This window comes from Acanthochromis polyacanthus, chromosome 7 (genome assembly GCF_021347895.1).
Source record: "Acanthochromis polyacanthus isolate Apoly-LR-REF ecotype Palm Island chromosome 7, KAUST_Apoly_ChrSc, whole genome shotgun sequence".
Classification (NCBI taxonomy): Eukaryota; Metazoa; Chordata; class Actinopteri; family Pomacentridae; genus Acanthochromis; species Acanthochromis polyacanthus.
This window is the reverse complement of record NC_067119.1, coordinates 35,935,445-35,942,176: the sequence shown is the minus strand read 5'-3', so window position 1 is coordinate 35,942,176 and position 6,732 is coordinate 35,935,445. Positions and strand designations below refer to the sequence as shown.

Here is a 6,732-nt window from a genome sequence, read left to right as displayed (position 1 = left end):
GGAGCTTGTCTGGGAAGTCCTCTCTGCTTTTAAGATTAGGCTTTAAATGTAACTTTCTGATAGGGCTTATAATTAGAACTGACCCCAAACCATCCCCTGTTAATGCTGCCAGAGACTCAGACTGCTGGGGATGTTCATGATGCACTATGCACTGCTCTCTCTTTTTCATTTTTCTTCCTTGTATATGCCACCATTGCTTTTGTGCCATCTCTCTATTGTAGTTTGTGTTTGATTCTCTCTCTCCCTGTGCCTTTTTGCTGTTACGTCTGGCTCAAGAGCTGCATGTTGCTGTTCTGTGGTTGCTGGCCCACATACCTGCTCAATATTCATCACTCTAATCTTTTCTCTCTCCCCTCCCCTAACCTTAACCAGTCAAGGCAGACAGGAACTCACTAAGAATTTGTTTGTAAAGGTTTCTTCTGGGTGAAAGAAAACTATTCCTCCCCGCTGCTACAAAGTTCTGCTCAAGATGGAATTTTTGGGTTTCTCTCTAACACTGTAATGTCTTTATTTTAACATGTAAAGCATTTTGATGTGTTGTGTTATGATTTGGTACTATTTACACTAAACTTGGCTGAACTAAGTGAGTAACTTGTAATTTTCTAGACAATTTAGTTTTGTGGTCATGAATTTAGCTCAGTACAATTTAGTCCCACTGTGTACACTGATTAAGTGTACCAGGTTGTATTTACCTCTTGGAAGCTCTCAAATCTGTCTCACGGCTTTCAGTTTAACTTCAACTTACTCCGTGCCATTTTTTTTCCTTTTCTTATTTCCCCCATACTCAGACACTGAGTTAGCCTCAGCCTGGCCTGCTTTATAGTTGAGTTGGTTGTCTGATCACATACACTAACGACGTGTTTTTTTCTCGATTCCTGCCCTCTCTGTTTTTTCCTTAGAAAGAGTGATGGGTTTACAGTGTCAGTGATGGATTTGCTTCTGTGTCTGATCCACTCCGACTCTCTCACAGACTCACACACACACACACACACACACACACACACACACACACACACACACACACACACACACACACACACACACACTCACACACTGTGTATCCCTATCCTTGTGGAGACCTACCATTGACTTCCATTCATATCTAACCCCTAACCTTAACCCAGACCAAAACAATGCCTAACCTAACTCTAAATAAACGTTTTTGCACTTTTACTTTTTTCAGTAACAACAACATGGCCAAGAAAACACTTTCCCCTCACAGTGGTTTTGGTTTTCCTATGGTTGTGAGGACATTAGGTCCCCACAACCCCTATAATTACACACACACACACACACACACACACACACACACACACACACACACACACACACACACACACACACACACACAGATTTTCAACACTTTCCATGTCATTGAACTAAATTCACATTGACACAAGTTGCTGCTGGTGGTTGATAAAGGGCATGAAGAATAAAATTGTCAACCTGAGACAGCCCTTAAAAAATATGCCCTTGAATCCCTTAATAGTGATTTAATGTGAATTTTGAGAAGAAAAAAAAACCCAAACTAAGACAAAAAACAAATATGACACTAGCCTGACTGACCAGCATACTTAAATACCTAAACAGGCTGCTGACTTACTGATGCTACAAGCAACTACTTAAAGAGATTGCTGACTGACTATCATCGCAAAAAAAGAACTTAAAAAGGATTATGGCTAACCAGATGTACAGAAAGGCTTAATTGTACAACTACTGTTCATAATTCTGCCCATAAACCTACATCAGAGATTTCCTCCCCATGTGATGGCAGTGAGTACAGGGTGCAGGGTGTCACTGAGACCTGCTACCTTGTTGTAATGTCCTGAACATAAGGATTCTTTTTCTGCTGTTTTCAGGATTAAAGATTTAATCCTTCACCTGCAGAAGCCTTAAATCACTTAATGTCTGCTGTTGAACCTCAGTTGCCTACATAGGCTATAAGACGTAGAAAAGCCCTGTAGCATGACCCCAACCTGAAAGTGTCAAAACCTGCATTACCACTAGCGCCATCAGAGGCTGACCACAAAAAGACCTGGCTTCATTAGCCACCAATTCTAATCATAACAAAAAGTCAAAGAAAGGGCATTATTTTCTCACAGGCCATTGGATTTTTTTTTTTTTTAATGTAATGCTTCAGAAACTTAATTGTGATTAACACAGTAAATGTAATGTCCTGCGTTGTCAGACCTGAATATCTGTTGTGTCACTAAAGCTAACCGGAGAAGACGGTGTTCTGTCAGAGTTAAGATTTCTGTTAGTTATAGCACCTCCTGGTGGCCGTTCTTGATAATTTCCTTAGCTGATCACCTGTTCATGTCATGTGACTAGAGTCAGGAAGTGTTTTCTTCCGGCACACATAGGAGTGGATGGAAATGAGTTAGCAGACAAGTATGCAAAAAGAGGGGCTGCTAAAGATGTAGTTGACTTTCCTGTGAAGTATAGTAGATCTGAAGTTACAACAATAGTAAAAGAACGAATGAAGAGGAAATGGCAGAGACAATGGGATACTTGCTTGAAAGGTCGCTTCTATTACTCAAGTCAAAGAAGTGTAGAGGGGAATTTAGGAGAACAGGGCTGTTTAGGCCGGAAAGAGGAGGATGTCTTGTCGGGCATACAGGGCTGAATAGCACTCTGAGAAATATTGGAAAACATAATACAGGGGAATGTGAATGCTGTAGAGTGGAGGAGACTGTTGAGCATGTATTGATCTATTGCCCCAAGTTTCAGCAGCAGAGAAGAATATTTAAGAGAAAAGTAAAATCAAATTCGAGGTCAGGGAAATATTGAGAAATTTATCATTGAAACATGTTGCTAAAGCATTGCTTATATTTCTGGAAAGAACAGGTTTAAGAGAGAGGGTTTAAGGACTGCTAGGGCCTTCCTGCCCCACACTCCATTCCAGAAGGTGGCGGTAATGCACCTAAAAGTTGCGTGCCAACTGCCATTAAACAAAAAGAAGAAGAAGTGTTTTGCCTCAGAGAGGAGAATGTGGTCAGTAAGACAAGCTGATGTTATCTGCATCCATCTGCTCCAGCGTTTGATTTTGTGGCAGCATCGCCAGTATGTATACCTTATTTCATGTTTAACTGTGTTCTTACATGAGTATTGGAACAGATAGTAATGTTATAAGTTAAGTATGTTATGCCGATGTGTATAATGTTTGCCTGCGCTAAAGCTGTCTATGTTGGCTGATTATGATTACACTTTGTTTGTGATAGAAGATGAGTCCTTCATTGTCTTGTTATTTACATAGTTGCAGATTTAGCATATTAATGGCATGTTGCTTGTTTTCATCAACCAGTTTAATTGGCTCTTTGTCTAAGTGTACGGTAGCGTGATTATAATTGTATTTTCTGCCTTTGTTTCAGTTTCACCCTTTTTTAGCCAATAAACCTGTGGACAAACTTGGATACGGTCTATGGCATCATGGTGAAAAGAAAGTGTTTAGCTGACTGTTTATGCATCTTGAGTGCAGAGAAGACAGTACAGTGAAATGGCAGCTGCGACGCAGACCGGATAACGCAACGCATACCAGATGCAAACACCTCAGTCACACCACAGCCCTGACAAAACAGCCTTATCGCTATGGACGATGGATGAAGAGAAGACGTCCTCATGGGGCTCCACCAGAGTTTCTACAGTGACTGCCGCGGCCATGGCCAGAGCTAAAGTAGAGGCTGCCAAAGCACGCTTATCCTTTGCAGAGAAAGAGATGAAAATGAAGCTGGAAAAGGCACGTTTAGAGGCATCCATTGATATGCTAAAACTAGAAAAGGAAGCAGCGGTTGCTACAGCAGAAGCAGTAGCATTGGAGTCAGCTGCTGATGCTCACAGCGAATGTCATAGTCTTCAACTTCATGTACCTCCCTTTGATCCAGCACAGCGCACGAGAGAATACGTGGCTGAGCAGGCTAAGGAGCATGATATCACAGAGTCAGCGCCAGACGCATGTGCGTTCTCTACCCACGAAGAGGGTTTCATGGAACCACAGCCTCCATGTTCCTTTCAAACTCATCTCAACGTAGAGAGTAACCGTTCTTCAGCTGATGCCAACCAAGCCATTGACCCCAAGCCTCAAACGTCCTACAGAAACACAGCTCAGAAGTCACACCATGCTTCAGATGCTCCAGACCCTTTCAGAAAAGATCTAAGCGGCTTTGAAGGAAAGGGACCAGCATTAAACAAGCCAAGGGTTTCACAATCCCCTTATTCCAGGCATGACAACTCAGCTACTGATTTTGCAAAGCACTTCACTTGAAGAGAGCTTGTCACTACTGGCTTGCTGAAATTCAATGACCTAGCAGAAAGTTATAGAGCTTGGCGACGAACCTTTCTAAATGCCATTGCAGGCTTAGATCTGACTGCTAGTGAAGAAATAGACCTTCTAGTCAAATGGTTGGGAAGAGAATCAACTCTGCATGCTGAACGAATAAGGGTGGTCCATATTAATGACCCGCTCAGAGGGCTACAGATGATCTGGGACAGATTGGATGAATGCTATGGTGTGCCAGAAGTAGTCGAGGCTGCTCTTTATCGGCGCATAGACAATATCCCCAGACTATCAAACAAAGACTACTCAAAGCTTCGCAAGTTCAGTGATCTCTTAATGGAGCTAGAGTCAGTAAAGCTGGAGGGAGATCTTCCAGGTCTCTCTTGTCTTGATATGGCACGTGTGTTAACCCTATAGTCCAGAAATTGCCATACAGCCTACAGGAAAAGTGGCTCTCTGTTGGATCCAGCTACAAGCAGCAATATCGGGTGTCCTTTCCTCCCTTTGCTGTGTTTGTTGATTTCATCAGCACTCAGGCGAGGATCAGGAATGATCCAAGCTTCAATCTTTCTGGTCAGGCTGATGCTCACCTAAAAATGGACAAGATTCCATGGAGGACTAACAGACAGAGAGAAATCTCGGTTCATAAAACAGATGTATCTTCTGAAGGCCAACTTGTTTTGGATGAGCATCCTAAGAACATTGAAGATCCTAAGAAACAGTGCCCTATACACAAAAGGCCCCACTCATTAGCAAATGTCGTGCCTTCAGAGAGAAACCACTCGATGAACGCAAAGCATTCTTAAAAGAGAATGGAATATGTTTTAAACGTTGCTCATCCACATCACACATGGCCAGAACCTGCAAAATGAGTGTAACTTGCTCTGAGTGCCAAAGTGAGAAACATGTCTCCGCCCTCCACCCAGGAACACCACCCTGGTCCAAAGGCCAAGGCCCCTCCCCAGACCATGGCAGGGAGGAAGACTCAAAGACAAGTTCAGAGGTAACAGCACACTGCACGCAAGTTTGCGGAGGCGACTTCAGTGACAGATCCTGTTCTAAGATCTGTTGCAGATTTAGCATATTAATGGCACATTGCTTGTTTTCATCAACCAGTTTAATTGGCTCTTTGTCTAAGTGTACGGTAGTGTCATTATAATTGTATTTTCTGCCTTTGTTTCAGTTTCACCCTTTTTTAGCCAATAAACCTGTGGACAAACTTGGATACGGTCTATGGAGTCATGGTGAAAAGAAGGTGCTTAGCTGACCGTTTATGCATCTTGAGTGCAGAGAAGACAGTACAGACGGTTAAGCGACATTCTAATTATTAATGTGTTGTTGCACAGCTATTTGTTTAATGACAAACTGTAAATCACAGACTATTTAGATAGCAGAGTCTCGTGTTGAACAGGAAAAAGTGAAGGCAGTAAGTTTACTACATTTTGAAAACAGAACCTCTGTTCATAGGAGCCTCATATATTGAGGTGTGTGACTCCATTTGCATGTTTATTAGAGGATGCAAATAAGTGAATAGATATACGGTATCATTGTTTATCATAGGCATTTTTTCTGAAGTTTGATGGAGAGCTAAAACTAAGTCACACATTGTAATACTTTTCTGCTACAATGTAAATGAGAAGAATAAACTCCCACAACATGATCAAAGTAGTACTGGCATGACAGCTAAATATAACATTTCAATTGCAGCACAGACAAGATGGAGAATAAAATTCTCTCACTTAATTTTGAACTGACTGCAGCCTTTATTTCTTCAAGTGCTAAAAAATATATAACTGGAACAGAAAATATTTCCGGTATTACTTTGAAATGAGCCTCTGTTGTTGATGCTGACACTGTGAAGTCTTTCTGCATCATAGGTGTACCTGATACTTGGTGTTCAGACTGCTTTAAGATGAGTCATACACGTTACATTTTCGATTTGCATCTGCTGTTCATTCACAAAATAATCACATCACAAAAAACTAGACATGTCACGTGCTGGCATATGAACCCAAGCAGCAGGCACAAACGAGTGGGTGAGATTAACCCTTTAAGTCCCCCCATTGTACATGTCCGCCAGGACATATTTTTACATTTTTACATGCTGTAGTGTCATTTTTTGGACTATTTTTATTTGCTTTACATCAGAATAACCCTTACATCCCAGGTTTTAATGTTATGTATTGACTTATGTCTTACCTAGTATAATAAATTGCTTTAAAGTGCAATAAACCTTAAAAAAAATGAAAATCGTTTTTCTTTTTTTTACATATATTTCAAAATACAGAAATTGCATAGCTTTATCCTTCAAAATTTCAAATGTAAAAAAGTTGCACAATATTGTTTGGAACCACAGGAAATTTATTTGGAGTCAGTACATAAATTGCTTTTTGAGATATGGTCAATATTGTAACTTGAAAAAAAAAAACGAAAATAAATAACAGTGCAAAATTTGCATT

At 40.9% G+C, this 6,732-nt stretch overlaps 1 long non-coding RNA gene across 1 annotated transcript; it reads left to right on the top strand.

Moving 5' to 3' along the window:
• The first annotated feature begins 2,231 nt into the window (after positions 1-2,231).
• On the top strand, positions 2,232-6,439 carry LOC127534750 (uncharacterized). Its single transcript, XR_007943120.1, has 3 exons — positions 2,232-3,063; positions 3,372-5,276; positions 5,457-6,439. It is a non-coding gene; the product is annotated as an uncharacterized LOC127534750 (long non-coding RNA).
• Positions 6,440-6,732: the final 293 nt, after the last annotated feature.